At 40.1% G+C, this 18,382-nt stretch overlaps 1 protein-coding gene across 11 annotated transcripts in view; it reads left to right on the plus strand.

The window, feature by feature from the left end:
* The window catches only part of SLC20A2 (solute carrier family 20 member 2), a 106,488-nt gene that overhangs the window by 29,494 nt on the left and 58,612 nt on the right, over nucleotides 1-18,382 (plus strand). For 2 of the 11 annotated variants that reach the window (XM_044225294.1, XM_044225297.1), the window contains exon 1: nucleotides 16,692-16,820. The exons of 8 other annotated variants lie outside the window; for them this stretch is intronic. The gene's annotated coding sequence lies outside the window, so the exon portion shown is untranslated. Of the gene's footprint in view, nucleotides 1-3,086; nucleotides 3,315-16,691; nucleotides 16,821-18,382 lie in introns of those variants that run through there. One more of the 11 variants, XM_044225288.1, reaches the window with a different exon arrangement.

The raw sequence follows: 18,382 nt of genomic DNA on the forward strand, positions 1-18,382 counted from the left end.
ATAACTGAATTCCATGCCTGGGGAGAAATTCTTTTCTTCTCCTTGCTTTTGGTCTATCTGTCCTCCTTTGCTTCTGTCTTTTCCTTTCTAGATCATTTTTCTACCCTTTCAGGCTATCTCTGGTCTTCAGCTTTCCTCAGCTTTCCGTTTATCCCATCAGCTCATTAGTCATTTTTATACTCACTTCATGTTGAAATGATAGTATCTTGGATATATTGAGTTCAATAAAATAGGCTACTAAAATTAATTTTCCCTTCTTTAACCTTATGGTGAGAAAATTTAAAATTTTATGTGTGTGGCTACTCTAGAGGGTTGGTATCCAGGTGAATTGATTAATGCAAGTTCATAAAAACAGTTGTTTTTTATTTTGTTTCAATTGCATGGATCTGTTGCACTAAAGATCCCATAGATCACCATCTTCCGCTCACATAATGCTGCCTGTCCCGCCTCCCCCAACACCAAAAATTAATGCGAACGAATGGGGAGAATTCACCTTGCTTTTAATGATGCACACAGATTTTTCTCTACTGTCATAAGTATGCTTGGAACAAAAGTATAGTTGACTCTTAAATTATTTTCACTAATGAAAAGGAAGCCACAGGGGCACCTGGGTGGCTCAGTGGGTTAAGCCGCTGCCTTCGGCTCAGGTCATGATCCCAGGGTCTTGGGATCGAGCCCCGCATCGGGCTCTCTGCTCAGCAGGGAGCCTGCTTCCTCCTCTCTCTGCCTGCCTCTCTGCCTGCTTGTCATCTCTCTCTCTCTCTCTCTGACAAATAAATAAATAAATAAATAATCTTAAAAAAAGAAAGAAAAGGAAGCCACAGAGTGACTAATATAAATTGGAGGATACACTATTTTCTTTGGAATGTTTGGGTTCTTCCATTTTGGAACAGGTGTGGCCACTGTTGAAAGAAACAGTAGAGTCATACTCAGCATATTTGATACATGAGAAACTGGAAAACTGCTCAGCGTCCCCTGCCTTCCATTTAATGGATGTAGAATTCATCATATTGTTCCTCTGCAGTGCAAACTCCAGTGCCTCTAAGTAAACTCGGTTGTGTTTGCTTTTTCTTTCTGGTTTAGGGAAGAAATCATGTTTTAGCTTAGAAACTCTTCTTCCGAACTATGATTAATTAATCACAGTTATTAATCGGTTAAGGATTAATTGTGTCAAAAATAGCCTCACAGTGTCTTCTTTTGCATCAAACTTCCAGAATTGCTGCGGATCACTAAGAATTAGTTATAGTGATCTGCAGTTAGTCATCTTTGATGAGTGCCAACTTGTTTCCCTTTGGCATGGAGTAGGAGATCGCCCACTTTGGCATGGAGTGGGGAAATCACTTCCAGTGATTTTTGGCTTGGGGTGGTGGTGAGTGCACATCAACTACTGTCTCTTGGGCAGGGTGCGGGGTGGGCAGTGGAGAGCAAGTGCCCTTTACAGCTGGGCGGTAGGGGTGGAACCCCAGACTAGCAGCCGTTTTTGTGAGTGACCTGGAGAGAGGGTCCGTGCTGGTGGTTACCAGCTCATGCCACCAGGAGTCAAGCTGTTTACCACTTTGGGGGTTTGTGCTGTGGGTGGATAGTGTTTCATAAGGGCATAGTCAGGTCTTTTTTTGTTTTTTTTTAAGATTTAAAAAATTTATTTATTTGACAGACAGAGATCACAAGTAGGCAGAGAGGCAGGCAGAGAGAGAGAGAGAGGAAGAGAAGCGGGCTTCCCGCTGAGCAGAGAGCCCAATGCAGGGCTGGATCCCAGGATCCTGGGATCATGAACTGAGCCAAAGGCAGAGGCTTTAACCCACTGAGCCACCCAGGCGCCCCAGCATAGTCAGGTCTTAAGGATCCGTGTTTCAGGATACCTGCCTGTGATAGAGAGTCAAGGAGGGAGCTCGCCCCTGGCGCACAAACCTGGGATTTGGGAGTTGAACAGAAAAAAATAAAAATCTCTTGAATTCTAAACTGACACAACATTTTAAAATCAGGAAAACAAACAGCTCTGAAAAGATTTCTGGGATTTTAGCTCAATGGTTAATATGGAAGACGTGTTCTAGAGCGGTTAGGAGTGTGGAATAATCCAGTGTTGATTCAGACTGAAACTTTGGACAAATCATTGAATTTCCCTGTTTTACCCATCTGTTTAGAAAAAGGAGGGGAGGGGGATAATTTCTCCCAGAGGTGTCTGGAGATTTGATTGATGTTTTAAATGTTTTGATATCTTTCATTAAGTGACCGGACCAAAGTATGTCATCAGAACTCGAATGTCTAAAACATACTAAATCTGAACCATCTTGAGTAGATGTTAAGCGGTTCTGTGGCTTTGATATAAGTTGTACTTATTAAGAAAGTGTATATATTTTAAACAAAGTTCTATGTTACTTTCTTTTGAATGTCAGATGTGTGCTTGAGGTCTTTAGCTGTTAACTTGAGTTTCAGTGTGCCTTATAAATGGTCAGTCATCGGGGTGGGGGGGTGCAGCTTACCAGTTCCAGCCACCCCGGCAGTTAAATGCATTTCAAAATGCTTCTTGTCAGGGACGATGCCTTTTGCAAATATTTGAGATATTTGTTCTCAGTTGTGATTTATTAGTGAAACTGTGTCCTTATAACAGCTCCTTGGGAGGTGCAGAAGACAAAGCCCGAAAGCAAGCAAGTAACATGAGCTCGTTCTATATCCAGAAAAAAGCTTTCGTTGAAGGGTACTTACTGATAGACTTCTCAGTATGTCTATTTGATGCCTATTTAATTTCACATAGTACTGCATCTAGTCACGCTGTTTCAAGAATCTGACAGAATGTCCTTTTACTTTGCTTTTCCTTGTGAGGAGCAAACAGCACTGCCACCTTGTTGTCAAAGTTCTGTCTCATTTGAATGTGCTGAAAACTCAAGTGAATGCCTGTCGTGGAAAAGCGCTTACTCTTTCTCTTTGTCAGTACTTGCGGAAACATCTTAAAAGAAGTTTGTATTATTGGACTGAATTCAGTAATTAGCATAATCATGATGCTATGTATTGTTCCGCAGAGCACGCCCCTTGGCCAAATTTCCCATTAAGAGGACACCGATGTTGTCCTAGTGAATAAATCCCGGCACACATGATGCAAATCAGGGAGTTCCTGCCTGCTGCGCCGGTGCGGTTAATTTTAGCCAGGGTCTGTTCTATAAGTTGTAAAACTGTTTACCCAAGTAGAAGTTAGTAAGCTGAAATGTGACTTCTCGGCCTAATGTGATAGGATATCTATTTTAGACTGCAGACTGGGTTTATGGTCGGGAGAGCAGTCTTCTGAAGAATTGCGGCTCAGATTTCCTTTGAAAGTGCTTGTAAGTAGTGGGTGGATTTTTAAGATTTCTCTTTGTTCTTTTCTCCTTAAATCTTCCTTCAGTAATTTTTTATCTCTTGGGAAAGCTGGAAACTTTGGGGTGGGGACTTAAGAGGATTCTAGGAACGGTGGCAAAGGTTTTTCTTTACAAGTATCCTACTGCAAGAAACCTGCCTTTTTCGGTTTTCCCAAGAGAAAGTATTTGATTCTTACTGTTTTATCTTTGCAGAAGCAGTCTGTAGATTATTTCTTATTTTATCTGTTAAAATATTCGATTAATGGAATGGTTGTCTCATTGAGCTTTATTTCTATGGTAACCTAAATCTTAGGGGAAAAAAAGTTAGAAGTGGATTCCTGTTAAACTTCCTGTGAGCCACGAGTTTATATGCAGAAATAATGCAAGCGTCATATGTAACTTTGTAAAATGTATAGACAGAACGGTTTTTATTTTTCTAAGAAGATTTTCTGTTTAAAAATAGACCCGTGTACCCCTAAAGAGAAGCACTTAAAAAAATAAGTTTAGGAGGAAGGCTTTACAAAGTAATTGAAAGCATCCTCTGGAAGATGGAGTTAGTTACCAAAATTAACGAAAGATTATGAAATTTTTAAATCGTAATTGTTCTTAAAATTAACAAGTCATTGTCAATTTAAGTTCAGACCGAAGAAAACTAAAGATTTTAACATCAAGTATTGTTAATAAGATCTGAAGCACCTTGCTTAATTTGTTTGAGGTGTGTTTTAAGTCAGAGTATACCTAACTTCATGCCAAACAACGTGCTTATAACAGAGAACCAGGGAGGACATTTTTTAAAATCAGTTAACACATAAATTGTATCACCTATAGGAATATTGGTTTTACTGAAACAATTCTAATAGGTCGCCTACTAGTTGCTTCCCAGGCATCCATGTCCGTATCAACCCTGTGAGCAAGGAGGGAGGCATTCCCTCAAATGCCATTTTCCCAGTTTGCAAGCTTTATTCAAAGACTTCTTTGTTATTATGTATTGTCTGATTTTAAATCCAAATGACCTAAGGTGTCAACAATGAAAGGAAATGTTTCAGTGGTACATTTAGTAGGAAAAGAATGTAAGAAGGGAAAACAGAACTGAGTTCTTGAGCTATTTTTAGAAAGCAGCTCCTATTAAAACTTGTTTTTTGTTGAGCCGAAGAGAAATTTACAGTCCAGATTCATTGTAATTATAACAGCAAAGTCTGTAATACAACTTCAGTAGTAAATGGGACTTTGTTCCAGTATTTGCTTCATAATACATACTTCCATCGGAAGACAGTAAACGGTGTTATTCTTACTTTTAATTGTCACCTAGGCTCCGTGAGCATCTAAGTGGAGTGTTTGTAAAGGTGCACTGTTGGTACTGTTGGTACTAGATGGTTTTCAAGCTGTTATTCATTCCCCCCACTGTCCTTTAGTCCTGTAGAAAAGAAAAGCTGTTCAAAATGTATCCACTTTTAAAAATTTAACAGAAAGAAGCTTCCATAGGTATTTTTACTAGAGGAAGTGTGTGTTCTTCTAGGAGTTGCTAAAATGCTCATAAACACTTTCAGAGTGTCCCTTTTAGTGATTTATGTGCTGTGAGAGCGTGATCCAGGTGAATGAAAGGGGAGATCGTTTAATGATATAAGCGTCAGTGTGGGAATTTCTTGCGTTCGCTGGGCGGCTGGTTCTCTTCACTCCTTCTTCTCTTGTGTGCCTGATGGAGTGATACTAGTTATGGTTCCCTCATTAGTAGAGTCCCTGTTGACTAGTTAGGACCTTGGGCATGACCCATCACAGTGAGCTCAGCTCAAGGTAACAGGTGAGGGGTCCAGATGCTGAGCAGCCCGGGCAGCTGTGGGGCCTGCAGATAGAGCCCAGCAGCCCACAGTTCCGCGCATGTGTTGTGCACACCTGCACCTTCCATCACCATCGCCCTCCCTGCACTTGGCTTTGTGCATTTCTGTCCTCCAGCCCTGTTTAAGCTGCTTTCCCTGGCAGCCTGCCCCCCTCCTAGCCCTCTGCCTCTTAAAATAGTTATAGACCCAGAGGCTCTGACAGAGTGGCTCCTGTTGCAGTAGATTTATTTTCATGTTCCTCTATTCCTAAAGAATTAGTGTTCTGCGCTGAAGCTTTGAGAGATTTTTCAGGGAAGCAAAGAGGCTTTTCTGTTGGGGGGGGGGTCTTCTTCATTCACATGAGGCTTTTAATAGGTAACTGGACTGTGCGGTTATATGGGAACTTATATTATCTAACAGGTTGCCTTTTGGTTTGGAGCTGAATGCAAGTGCACAGTGATCACATCTCTAGAATGTTCTCTTTCAAAAGGAAATTTTGTAGGAATAGGCTTTGTTATACTGAATTTCAACTCTTTTTATCTAAAACGAAAGGAACAGTGCACAGAGGGACGCCTTGAGCTCTGGCTGTCTTGTACACAAATAGATGGTAATAGGATTGGGCCCTCTGCTGGAATTCTGATTTCTCCTGGAAATACTGGCACTGCTGTTATTATTTAGCACGTGTTAAGCACCCCCAGAGCACATACAATGCACAAAGACAGCATAGTTCCTCCTCACAAAGGACTCACGTGCCGAAATTAGGCACTACACAGAGACCGGCCCCCAACACCACACACTAAGTAAACTGGCAGAAGGGGCGCCTGGGTAGCTCAGTGGATTAAGCCTCTGCCTTAAGCTCAGGTCATCATCCCAGGGTCCTGGGATCGAGCCCCACATTGGGCTCTCCGCTCAGCAGGGAGCCTGCTTCCTCCTCTCTCTCTGCCTGCTTCTATGATATCCGTCTGTCAAATAAATAAATAAAATATTAAAAAAAAAAACCAACTGGCAGAAACCATAATATGAAAGGGAAGAAAAGGAAAACAAAATGGAGAGGGGAGGGTTGGGGCTAGCTTGTGGGGTAGTTTTCAGATTGTCTGGGCTTTTGCCAAACAGGACAAACTACAGTGCACCTCAGGGTGCTCCCTCCCTTTCTCTTTCAGCAGCTATGGAAGTGATGGAGATAGATGAGAGTGACCCCAGCAACCAGCTCCCCAACACCAGTTCCCTGTTAGAATTCCCAATGAAAGGGAGGAGATTCACTAGTTTCTCTGCACCTAGAATGCTTATGTGAAGGAGGTAAACTTAGTGTCTTATAAAAGGCAATGAATGTAGGAAACATCTTTCCCAATATAATGGTATTTGGATAGAAATCTGAATTTGCATTCCAGATTTTTTTCTTGCCTCCTGAACTGATATGCACTTGAACTAGTACCTTAACCCTGCACTGGGTTAGGGTGTTGAGTCACCTGTTGAATTAGAGAAGTGCTTCGAGCTTCTCAGAAGAAAGGCATTAGGAAGGTCACCTAAGCATTACTGCAGCTCATAAAGGAGTCAGAAGAACATGATTCAAAAGTAAGACAAACTTTGGGTATTGGGGATTAATAAATAGGAATACACTGTATTAATCTGTGAGTCATTTTTCCCTTTATATGCAGTCTCAGCCAGTCTCTGACCAAGGTTCTGGGTCTAGTTCTTAGCTCCCCATCTAAGAGACTTGGAGAAGTCTCAACAAAGAGCCTCACAAAATGATTAAAGGGTTGAAAAATGATATCTATAATAAGATGTTAGGAAACGTCTATTATTTAGCCTGGAGGGAAAAAAATGACCAGGGGACTGTTGAATTGGTATTCAAGTAAGTATATGCCTCAGAACCGAGGAATGGTGACCAACTAGTATCTATTTCCATTGAGAATATAAGGGTTCAGTCCTGCAAAGTTTAGGTTAGAACCGTGGTCTTCACAGTGCAGTGCTGGTTCTCAGCATCGCCTCCACCTGGGAGCTTGTGAGAAATGCGCCCTGGCAGACCTCACCCAAGATCTATGGATTCAGCAACCACCAGGACGGGGCCCAGCAGTCTCTGTTTTGACAAACCCCAGCAAGTGATTCTGATGCACACTAATGTTGGAGGACCACTAGATGACATACAAAGCCAGGTTTTAGAAAATGGAGAATTTCAGTACTGGACAATGTAAGCCTTTTTCTGGAAGTCATCTAAAGATGGGTGTATATTTGTATGTTTTTGGTATTCTCTCTGCAGTCTAGAGATAAATGACCTCTCAAAGTCCCTTCTAGCCCTGACTTTGCTCTGGATTTCCTCTGTCACTTCGAGAAGATTAATAATTAACCAGGAAAATTTTGCAATTACTTTTCTGAACACAGTAATTAAGACAGTGCCCATTTCAAATGAGAATCAGATGAGAAAATGGGATGCTACTGTTGTATTATCAGATAACACCACAGTGTTGTTCAGTAGACGCCCTCCTCCCCTTGTGACTTTTTACCGCCCCCTGAAGGGGAATTTGGGCAGAGGTCAAAACAAGGAATGTTCACTGGTGATCATTTTGTGTCACAGGCTGCTGGCTGGGTGGGTCACTTTGTTTCTTCATGAAGCCTATGTCAGAAAATAGGTGGCTCTCAGGGAAGTTTGACCGTACCCCATTTTCCCTACTCTGTCCCTTCTGCAGGAGAACTTTGTCCGTGAGCTGTTCTGTCACCTGCGGGAATGCTGTGCCTCATCCCTGCCATGGCAAATTCCATCTGACACCCTAGGTGTAGGGGCAAAGCCGGAGGACCTGAAGAGAACGCAATCATGGGCTCATGTTAGCAGTTTGGAGGGTCTCTGCTGGAGGTGAAGGGTGGTGACCTGTTTCATCCTGACGTTTTTAGATCCTCAGCAGTCTGTGGTACTGCTAGGCACTTAGTGCAATTGAATGGTTAATTACTCAGTCAAATGTTCAAGGCCACAGGGTGCTCTGTTCCCTCCTGTGTAATACATTATCCAGAGTTAGGAAGGTGGCAGTTCTTCCCCTCCTGTTCAAAATAGTTATTCCTCTTCAGAGCCCCTCTACTCTTTGCGCTTTTGCCTGATGGAATTGTCTTGGATTGAAAACACAAACTACTGAGAGTGTGTCTGTTTGTTATACTTTGTGTAGCATTTTGTACCATAAAAGCTTTCTGTGGTCCTAACGAAGCATTCTCAGAGGACGTGTTTTGCCGGTGCTGCTTGAAAAGTGTCACACAAGTGGCACACTGCCATCTCCAAAGAAGACATCCTCCGTCTTGGCCAGGATACTGTGTGCTCATTTTTTAGCTCTTAGAAATGGGATAGGTAGAATGCTTGGCTTTTATAGCTAAAGCTAATTACACATTTGCAGAGTATTAAGAGTTCCTTGAAGTGAGAAAAGACAAGTGAGGGCAGCCTGGCTGGAACTCCAGTTTGCCTCGTAATGGGAGACAGAGGCGTAAAGGTGGCAAGTGTATAATAGCAGGGTTGCCCGGTCTGCAGACCTGGCTGTGTTTGAAAATACTGACCTCCCCGACGGGAAGCTGCATGCCCTGTTACTTTCTCCTTCTGTGTCCATTTAAAAGCATGAAATCCTGGGGCACCTGGGTGGCTCAGTGGGTTAAAGCCCCTGCCTTCAGCTCAGGTCATGATCCCAGGGTCCTGGGATCGAGCCCCATGTTGGGCTCTCTGCTCAGCGGGGAGCCTGCTTCCTCCTCTTTGCCTGCCTCTCTGCCTACTTATAATCTCTATCTGTCAAATAAGTAAATAAAATCTTTAAAAAAAAAAAAAGGTATGAAATCCTGACAAGATAGCTATATCTCTTAAATCCAGAGGCAGAGACCACTAATTTTTAACATACCCTGAAGTGGTGTGAATATTAAAATGCTCTCTTTAAAACCAGTGAACTCTCAATAACTGTAAACCCAATAGAAAATTCAAATGTTTGGTTAGTTTGGTTCTTACTGATCGCAGACAACAGGCTGTTTTCATTTCTATACAAAGAGAAATTACTAAGGAGTCATTCCCTTTGGTATTTCACCCTGGCAAAAATAATTTTGTTTTTAAAATCAAGATTATATTGAGTCCACGTATGTTTCATTAAAAATGAGAGTGGGTAAATGGCTTGGGATAAACCTTTTTTATTATAGTTCTTCAGTCCAAAAAAATTAAACTTGAAGAGAAAGAAGGGGGAAAAAACTCCTTTGCTTATTATTAGACTACTGGAGAATTACTGACCTAATGTGTCAATAAAACATCCCCAGAAACAACCTAATGTACTAGTTAAATAATTTTTGGTGTTGCCACATAATGCAACTCTGTGCAACCATTTAAAATGATGGCATTCCGGGTGGGTGGGAGGTTGGGGTACCAGGTGGTGGGTATTATAGAGGGCACGGATTGCATGGAGCACTGGGTGTGGTGCAAAAATAATGAATACTGTTATGCCGAAAATAAATAAAAATTTAAAAAAGCAAAAAACAAAAAAAAAGTAATCATAATTTAGATTTTTGTTTCAACATTTGTCATTTCAAATACTAATATACTCAAAACTAAGTCTAGCTTAAAAAAAGAAAAGCTACTAACTTTCCCATTAAATAAATGATTTATTCCAAAAAAAAAAAATAAAATAAAACGATGGCATTCCATCTGAAATAAGTGAACCTTGCAGGTTCACAAAATACATATGTATAACCATTTTCCAACTGGAAGGCAATTTTTAATGGTCTAATGGCTTCATTTTCTTTTTTTAAAAGGAAGGTACTTGTATGTACATGAAAAAAAGAATGCTGTGCACCAAATTAAGCAATGGTTATTTCAAGGAGGTGAGCGGATAGACGATTTTTCCTCCTCCTTTTTTGGCTACCTATATGTTAGATTTTTTTTTTTCAATGAGCATGTATTATGTAATAATGAAAAGTTTCTTTTCAAAACATGGTTATGATAATTCATTTTGATTTTGACTTTTGTATTTTATTTAATTTGGCAGTGGCCTGCCAGTGGCTTACGTAAGTAATGTGTACTCCAGTGGATAATACCAGTACACCAAAATGTACACAAAACAATGGTTATTTTTCAGTGGTGAGCGAGGAGCATTTTTCTTTGTTTTACTTTCTTTTGTTTTTCCAAGTTTTTTTTATATGAATGTTTATTATTTTTATAATGGGAAAAGTTGACTTATTTTTAAGGCAGAGACTTGAGACCTTGGTCCTTGGGAAGAGGCCCACATTAAATGATGCATGGCAATTATTGACAAAGGATAATTTTGTGAATTCTGCAGTATAAAAGGTATTCACCAAAGGTCTGCTTTCACTACTCATGGTAGTCGATGTTCAATGAACTCTAATATGACCTCAAATTGAATAAGATCTCAGGCTTAGTATTATTTAAAGGAAAGGAGTTGTGAATCCAGCATATTTTTAAGTCATTAAAATAATACTTTATGGTAGGATTGTTCATTTAAATTTTGTAAGGGACCATCATTCTTGATCTTATATATAAAGTAGTGGATAGTGGAACCATATGTTGTAAAGCTCAGAGAACATTTTGAGTGACAGTGATGAGGGATGATGGAAAGAACAAGCCATCTAGCTAGTGTTTCCAAAGCCCTTCTCTTTGCAGTATCAAAGTGTATCTCACCAGTGTTTATTAAAAGTGACAGTATTTTAAGACAGTACCGGCTCCCTCAATTATTTCTGCCAAATGCTGCTAGGATGTTCTTGTGGCCTTAATCAGAAGGTTATTTGGGGTAACTCTTTAGTACTGGTGGCAGTTGATTTAAGAAAATCATGAGCAAAAAGAGTTGGCCTCCCTTTTAGCTCGTTTTATGTGGTAACAGGTGAGAATAAGTCCTTTTGGTGGTTATTTAAAGGTGTCTCTTTGAAGTGTCTTCCTAAGTCTGGGCCTAAATGAGTAGAATCTGTCACCAGGTTTTCTTGGAGGTAGAGGTCTAGATTGAGACTGTATTGAAGCCACTCTCAATGGGACTGATACCTTGAGAAACCACAAGAAGTCTGGTAGCATGTGTGTACTGCCATGTTTTGGCCTAGCCTTCCTTTCAGGACATTTGTTACTCATAGAAGAGTATTTCCTGGAATACTTGGAACTAAGAAAGCTGGTTTTTCAAGTTTCCTTCTTACCATCTTTGACCCTTTCAAGGAGTGCCCTTCTTGTCATCCGCTTCTGTATTTCTTTACCATCTCGTCTCTCTCCTGTAGTTGTAAGGTAGGAAGAATCATGTCATTCCTCTCTGCACTGTTGGCTCCTCAGGAAAGTAAAGACACCTCCCACATGGGTTTATTTTCATTTTTTCTGGGGAAGGAAGGAGAGAAAGAGATGATGGGGAACAGTTTAACCCCAGTAAGTCACGCAGTGGACTAAGGGCTGCTGCCAGTGAGATCTGAGGTCACCACATTGGATGTCCTCACCAGCAGGCAAGTCCCAGCCCTCCTCACACGGGGGTCAGCTTGGATGTGTGACATGCCACATGCATATCAAGGTAGAAAAAAATAGGTGGTTACAGTTTGATTGGCTTTGCGGGTTGAGTGGCTCAAAGCAAGAAAGAGAATAGCTTTTTAAAAGCGATAAAACAGATAAAAATATTTCTAGACTATATTCTGAGATTCTGAGGCTCTAGACCAAGTTAGAAAACGTAGAAATACTCTCTGGTTGCTCTCAAGAGGAAGGGTGGCTTTAGGAAGAGAGAGGGGAGACTGGATCTCAGCTTAAAGATTTGGACCGAGTTTATTTTCTTCCCTTTTATTTTTTCATTTGTTCATTCATTTCTTGGTTTTGTTTGGTTTTGCCTTTAAAGATTAAAACTGAAAGTAGGAGGATATGAATGCTCTCAGCATAGTAAGGTGGTTAGGAGTTACAGATGAGCTTATCTGTTATTATAAATGTTTTAAAAAGAACGTGATTGCTTAAGACTTGACTTGGAATTAAAGTGGCAGCTAGAGCAGGAAGAGAGAATGCTGGGGTATTCTGTCATTTTCTGCCTCGGCCTGCTATGCAGACTTAGTCTTCCTGGGAACCTAGAGAGTAGGTTGTCTGGCCAAGCACCTCCTTCTGTCAGACCTGATTTTTGCCATCTCTTCCTTTGTTTACATTTTTTTTTTTAATTTTTCCTTGATCTTTAAATCACAGTGTCTTCAGGCTCTTTGAGACTTGTCAGTAAAAATTAAATGATCCAGAATTTTTATTTGAAAAAAAATGACTTAAAGTTAATCCTGAAGAAACTTCTGATCAGGGATAAAAATTTGATATTGTCCTATGAACTATTAAGTATTACAGTGATACATTTTTTAAAGTTTAGTTTTCATTTTATTGCATTCTGAGAGGAAATGACCCTCAATTGGCAATAGTATAATGAGAAAGTTTTTGTTTTCTATCTCCTCATTAAATATTAAGTAGTAAACTTCTAAGAACTCAAATGATCTATTTGGATCCAACTATGCAAGAGCAATACAGGTATAGAAGTATCTTTTTTTAAGGACAAATCATGGCCACTTCAACAAATACTATATATTGTAAAATTCACTTTTTCTGGTGACACTATAGTTCTGTGAGTTTTTACACAAACTCAGGGTTTTGTGAGCACCAGCACATACAGGGTAAATAATACTTAAAACGCCCCAGAGGTTACCTTTTTGCTGTCCCTTTGCATTCATACCTTCTTGCCATCATTTGATGAAAGGTGAAAATCTAACTAGTTAAGGAGTTTATGCACAGCCTTTGACCAGTTAAGTGGCTTTGGGTGATTCTCAGGAAGCTAGACTAAAATGGGAAAACAAGGGAGAAAAAAAATCTGAGCAGGGACATAAACATCTATATACTGTGTAGAAAGTAGACTTCACAGATTTAGATCAGGCAAATAAACAGATACCAGGAACAAAACCTCTGGGGGCTGGGAATATCAGTAACCAGAGTATTCTACAAGATGTTATCTAAAATGTCCAGTTTTCAATGAAAATTATGAGACAACTAAAGAAACAGGAAATTGTGACAGATACATAGGAGAAATAATAGAGTCTGCTTTTGAGGAGGCCCATTTATTGAATAAAGCAGACAAAAACTTTATTTTTAAAAAATATTTTTAAATTTATTTATGTCAGAGAGTGAGAGAGAGAACACAAGCACGGGGAGTGGCAAGCAGAGCATGCAGAACAGGCAGAGGGAGAAGCAGACTCCACGCTGAGCAAGGAGCCCAGTGATGTGGAACTCAATCCCAGGACCCTAAATCATGACCTGAGCCGAAGGCAGATGCTTAACTGAGCATCTGGGTGACTGAGCCACCCAGGCATCCCAAAACAAAGACTTTAAAGCAGATATTATAAATATATCCAAAGATTTAAAGAAACCATTCTTAAAGAATTAAAGAAAGATACGGTGGCAGTGGATCATCAACTAGGGACTATTTTTAAAAGAGATAGAAATGATAAAGACCCAAATGCAGATATGATACCAAAAACACAAGCAATAGAAGTGAAAATAGATAAAATGGAGCACATCAACATTAAAAGTTTCTGCACAACAAAGGACACAATCAGTAGAATAAAAAGGCAACCTTTGCAAGGGGAGAAAGTATTTTATAAATCATTTATCTAATAAGGGGTTAGTATCAGAATACATAAAGAACTCATACAACTCAACAGCCAAGACCAACTCAGTTTAAAAATGGGTAGAGGAAGTGTGTAAACCTGGCGATTCACAGACCTGTACCCCTGGGGATAAAAATATATTATATGTTTATAAAAAATAAAAATAAATTTTAAAAAAATGGGTAGAGGACTTGAAAGACATTTCTCCAAAGAAGACATACAGATGGCCAACAAGCCCATGAAAAGATCCTAAACGTCACTAATCATTATAGAAATGCAAATGAGAACCACCATGAGATATCACCTCATACCCATTAGAATGGCTGCTATTAAAAAACAAAACAAAAGCAAAATAACAAGTGTGGTCAGGATGTGAAGAAATTGGAAACTTTGTACCTTGTGGTAGAAATATAAAATGGTGTGGCTGCTATACAAAACAGTATGGTAGTTTCTCAAAAAATTAAAAACAAATTACCACATGACCCAGCAATTCCACTTCTGCATATACACCCAAAAGAACTGAAAGCTGCAGAGACTTGGAGAGATATCTGTACACCCATTTAGTTTGATTTAATTTAATTTAATTACCTGTCTATTTATTTTTAGGGAGGGAGAGAAAGAGGGGAGGGGCAGGAGAGAAAATGAGAGAGAATTTTAAACAGGATCCATGCCCAGCACAGAGCTCAGCGTGGGTCTCAGTCTCACAACCCTGGGATCATGACCTGAGCCTAAATCAAGAGTTGGACACTTAACTGACTGAGACCATCCAGGTACCCCTGTATATCCATTTTAATAGTCTTATTCACAGTAGCCAAAAAGGGGAAGCAAACCAAATGTCCATCACTGGATGAGTAAACAAAATGTGGTATAGCCATACAGTGGAATATTATTCAGTCTGTTAAAAGGAAGGAAATTTTGACACATGCTACAGCATGGATGAACTTTGAAGACATTATGCCAGGTGAGAAAAGGCAGTCACAGAAGCACACTTATCTCACTCATATGATGTACTTAAAGTAGTCAAACTCATAGAGACAGAATGGTGGTTGCCAGGGATTGGGGTGAGGGGGAATAGGAAATCACTCTTTAATGGGTATAGAGTTTCAGTTTTGTAAGGTGAAAAGAGTTTTGCCCATGGATAGTGGTGATGTTTGCATAGCAATGTAAGTGTACTTAAAGCTATTGTATACCTAAAAGTAGTTAAATGGTAAATTTTATGTTTATTTTGCCACAATTAAAAAAAATTTAAACATGGAGGCGATGCCTGGGTGGCTCAATTGGTTAAGCAGCTGCCTTCAGCTAGGTCATGATCCTGGAATCCCAGGATCGAGTCCCACATCGGACTTCCCTGCTCAGCAGGGAGTCTGCTTCTCACTCTGACCTCCTTCTCATGAGCGATCTCTCTCTCAAATAAATAAATAAATCTTTAAAAATAATTTTTAACACGGAAATACTAAAATTGAAAACTATTAAAAAAATGAAAAACTCTGGGGTGCCTGGGTGGCTCAGAGGGTTAAAGCCTCTGCCTTCAGCTCAGGTCATGGTCCCAGGGTCTTGGGATTGATCCCCGCATCAGGCTCTCTGCTCAGCAGGGAGCCTGCTTTCCCCCCCTCTCTCTCTCTGCCTGCCTCTCTGCCTACTTGTGATCTCTGTCTGTCAAATAAATAAATAAAATCTTTAAAAAAAAAAAAATGAAAAACTCACTAAAGGGCTCAACAGTAGATTTGGGTTGTCAGAAGAAAGAATCCATGAACTTGAATAGAGAGCCATGGAGATAATGCAGTCTGAAGAATGGAAAGAGTGACAAGAGCGTACAGAATCTCAGAAAAATATAGGTTACCATTAAGTGTACAAGAAGTAGAAGAGAGAAAGAGGCGGAAAAATATTCAAAGACGTAATGACTTACAACTTTCCCAATTTGATGAAAACCACTAAGCTACACATCCAAGATGCTTGACAGACTCTTGCTTGACTGATGAGGGTAAGCATGAAGAGATCCACACCCAGACATGTAGTCAAAATTTTGAAAGAAAGATGCAGAAAGTAGCAAGAGAGAACTGACTCAGTTATAGGGGACCTGCAAGAAGATTAACACCTGACTTCTCATGAAAAACAGTGGAGGCCAGATGACTGTGAGAGGCCATTAAAGTGCTGACAGAGTCCTCCGCCCTGCAAAACTGTCTTTCAAAAGCAAAGGCAAAATGAAAATATTTCCAAGTAAATGAAAACAGAATCCATTGCTACCAGATCTGCCTTACAAGAAATACTAAAGGAGGTTCACTAGGCTGAAAGAAAGTGACACTAGAGAGTAATTGAAATACACATACACACATGCGCGCACGCATGCACACACGCACACACGAGCTCCAGTAGAGGCAATTAAGTGGGTCATGACCAAAGAACATATAGTTATGTACTTCTTCTTTCTTCTTGTAACTGATTTCAAACACCAAGGAGCAGCTTATACCCAGTTGCTTTCTAGTTATTATAATACAGCTCTTCATGTTCACATCAAGGCATCCTCCCAAGCTCCCAAGTTTTCTAAAGGAAAAACTGAGCCAAAGGAAGCCAGTGACTTGCCCAGGAAAGTTTATCTCAAGTCATTCATAAGGAAATAAGTAGCAGGAGCACTCTCAGAATCAGGAGATAATATTCAACGACATCTTAAAAACTTATCTCTCTGATATTTTTAAACTGCTATTTTCATCATTCTTTGAAGGTGATGTCAAGCAAATGCTTATGGTTTCTTAATTTAGTAAAAAGATTTCAATTTTGGTTGTCTCCGTGAGAGATATGGAAAATGTCCTAGATTTCCACCCGACTTCCTGACCAGATGAACAATTTTTTGAACTTACTGCCTTGTTTAGACGTTTATACCACTAATTTGGGTGGAACTGAATCACGTTTGCAGACTTCCGATGATGCACTTTAGAGACCTGAACCAACTTTCCTACATTGCAAAGAGGAAAAGTCTCACTGAATCAACTTAATCATCTGCTCCCTCTTGCTTTTTCTGCTGCCTAAGAAGTATTGCTTAAGAAAGAAGCTTTGGAATGAGAACAAGAAGTATGCGGCTGTAAGTTGAGCATGGAAAATAGTTAAGATAATAATCTCCACCTATCAACTCTTCTATTTATATTAATGTTCTATTAATAGAAAGAATATGTCGTAGTATCAGGAATCAGTGTTTTTGTAAGTATCATTCATAGTTCTGTTGAGCTTCTACTGTAATCAGACCAAAACTAGCAAATAAATCTGTAAGAACCATGGTATCTATTTACATATATAGTTCCATTTTAAACTGCGGCCAAAGAGAAGGTATTTCCCTAATATAGCTCTTGGAGTTTAGCCAAACAGTCCAACACTTCAGGGCACAGAACCGGAACAAGTACTCCCAGGTTTGCCATGTGATCATGATGCTAAGTGATTTGCTCATGAAAACAAATCTATTTTTGGTTATGACTGAAGAAAAAAAATTATGTAGACTATCTGAGGGGAATCCATCTGTAGCATACACCGAAGGGGAAAAATGTTTAGAAGCCATTTCTCTCCTAGAGTGGGAATAAATGTATAGAGGGCAGCCATCCTTGTCCTGTGCTTTCAAGCGGTGTTGTATCTACAGCACTCCAGCAAGGCGGTCATAATCCTGAAAAAAAAATTGTGCAGGTTAATTCCATGTTTCTAATGGGAGCGCATTGCAGTGTGCAGTAAGCCATTCAGTTAGAAATTTTTTCTTCTCCAAGTGCAGTCTTATTACAATGAAAGACTTTTTGCCATATCTCCACACTTGATAGAGAATGACCGGTATGTATTTCCTTATAGTAACTTTTTCATGAAATCATCAAATTATAAAATTGAAATAGAAGCAAGCAACAGGGGCGCCTGGCTGGCTCAGTTGGTGGAGCAGGTGACTCTTGATCTTGGGATTGTAGGTCCAAGCTCCATGTTGAGTATAGAGATTTCCTAAAAATAAAGCCTTTAGGGGCACCTGGATGATCATTCAGTTAAGTGCCTGACTCTTGATTTCAGCTCAGGTTGTGATATCAGGTCCCGAGATCGAGCCCAGCATCAGGTTCCACACTCAGTGCAGAGTTTGCTTGTCCCTCTCCCCCTGCCCCTCCCCCTCCAAATAAATAAACAAAATCTTTTTTTTTTTTTTTAGGATTTTATTTATTTGACAGAGAGACACAGTGAGAGAGGGAGCAGAAGCGGAGCGAGTGGGAGAGGGAGAAGCAGGCTTCCTGCTGAGCAGGGAGCCTGATGCAGGGCTCGATCCCAGGGCCCTGGGATCATGACCTGAGCCGAAGGCAGATGCTTAATGATTGAGCTACCCAGGTGCCCCAATAAATAAAATCTTTTAAAAAATAAAATCTTCTGAAAAAAATATAAAGCAGGGACACCTGGATGGCTCAGTCAGTTAAGTGTCTGCCTTCAGCTCAGGTCATGATCCTAGTCCTGGGATCGAGTCCCGTGTCTGGCTCTGTTCAGCAAGGAGCCTGCTTCTCCCTCTCCCTCTGCCTGCCGCTCTACCTACTACCTGTGCACTCTCTATCAAATAAATAAAATCTTTTAAAAAATAATAAAAAATAAATAGAAACAACAAAGTTTCTGAAAATAATTGCTCAGTCATTTAGATTC

Source organism: Neovison vison, chromosome 11, assembly GCF_020171115.1.
Source record: "Neovison vison isolate M4711 chromosome 11, ASM_NN_V1, whole genome shotgun sequence".
Lineage (NCBI taxonomy): Eukaryota > Metazoa > Chordata > Mammalia > Carnivora > Mustelidae > Neogale > Neogale vison.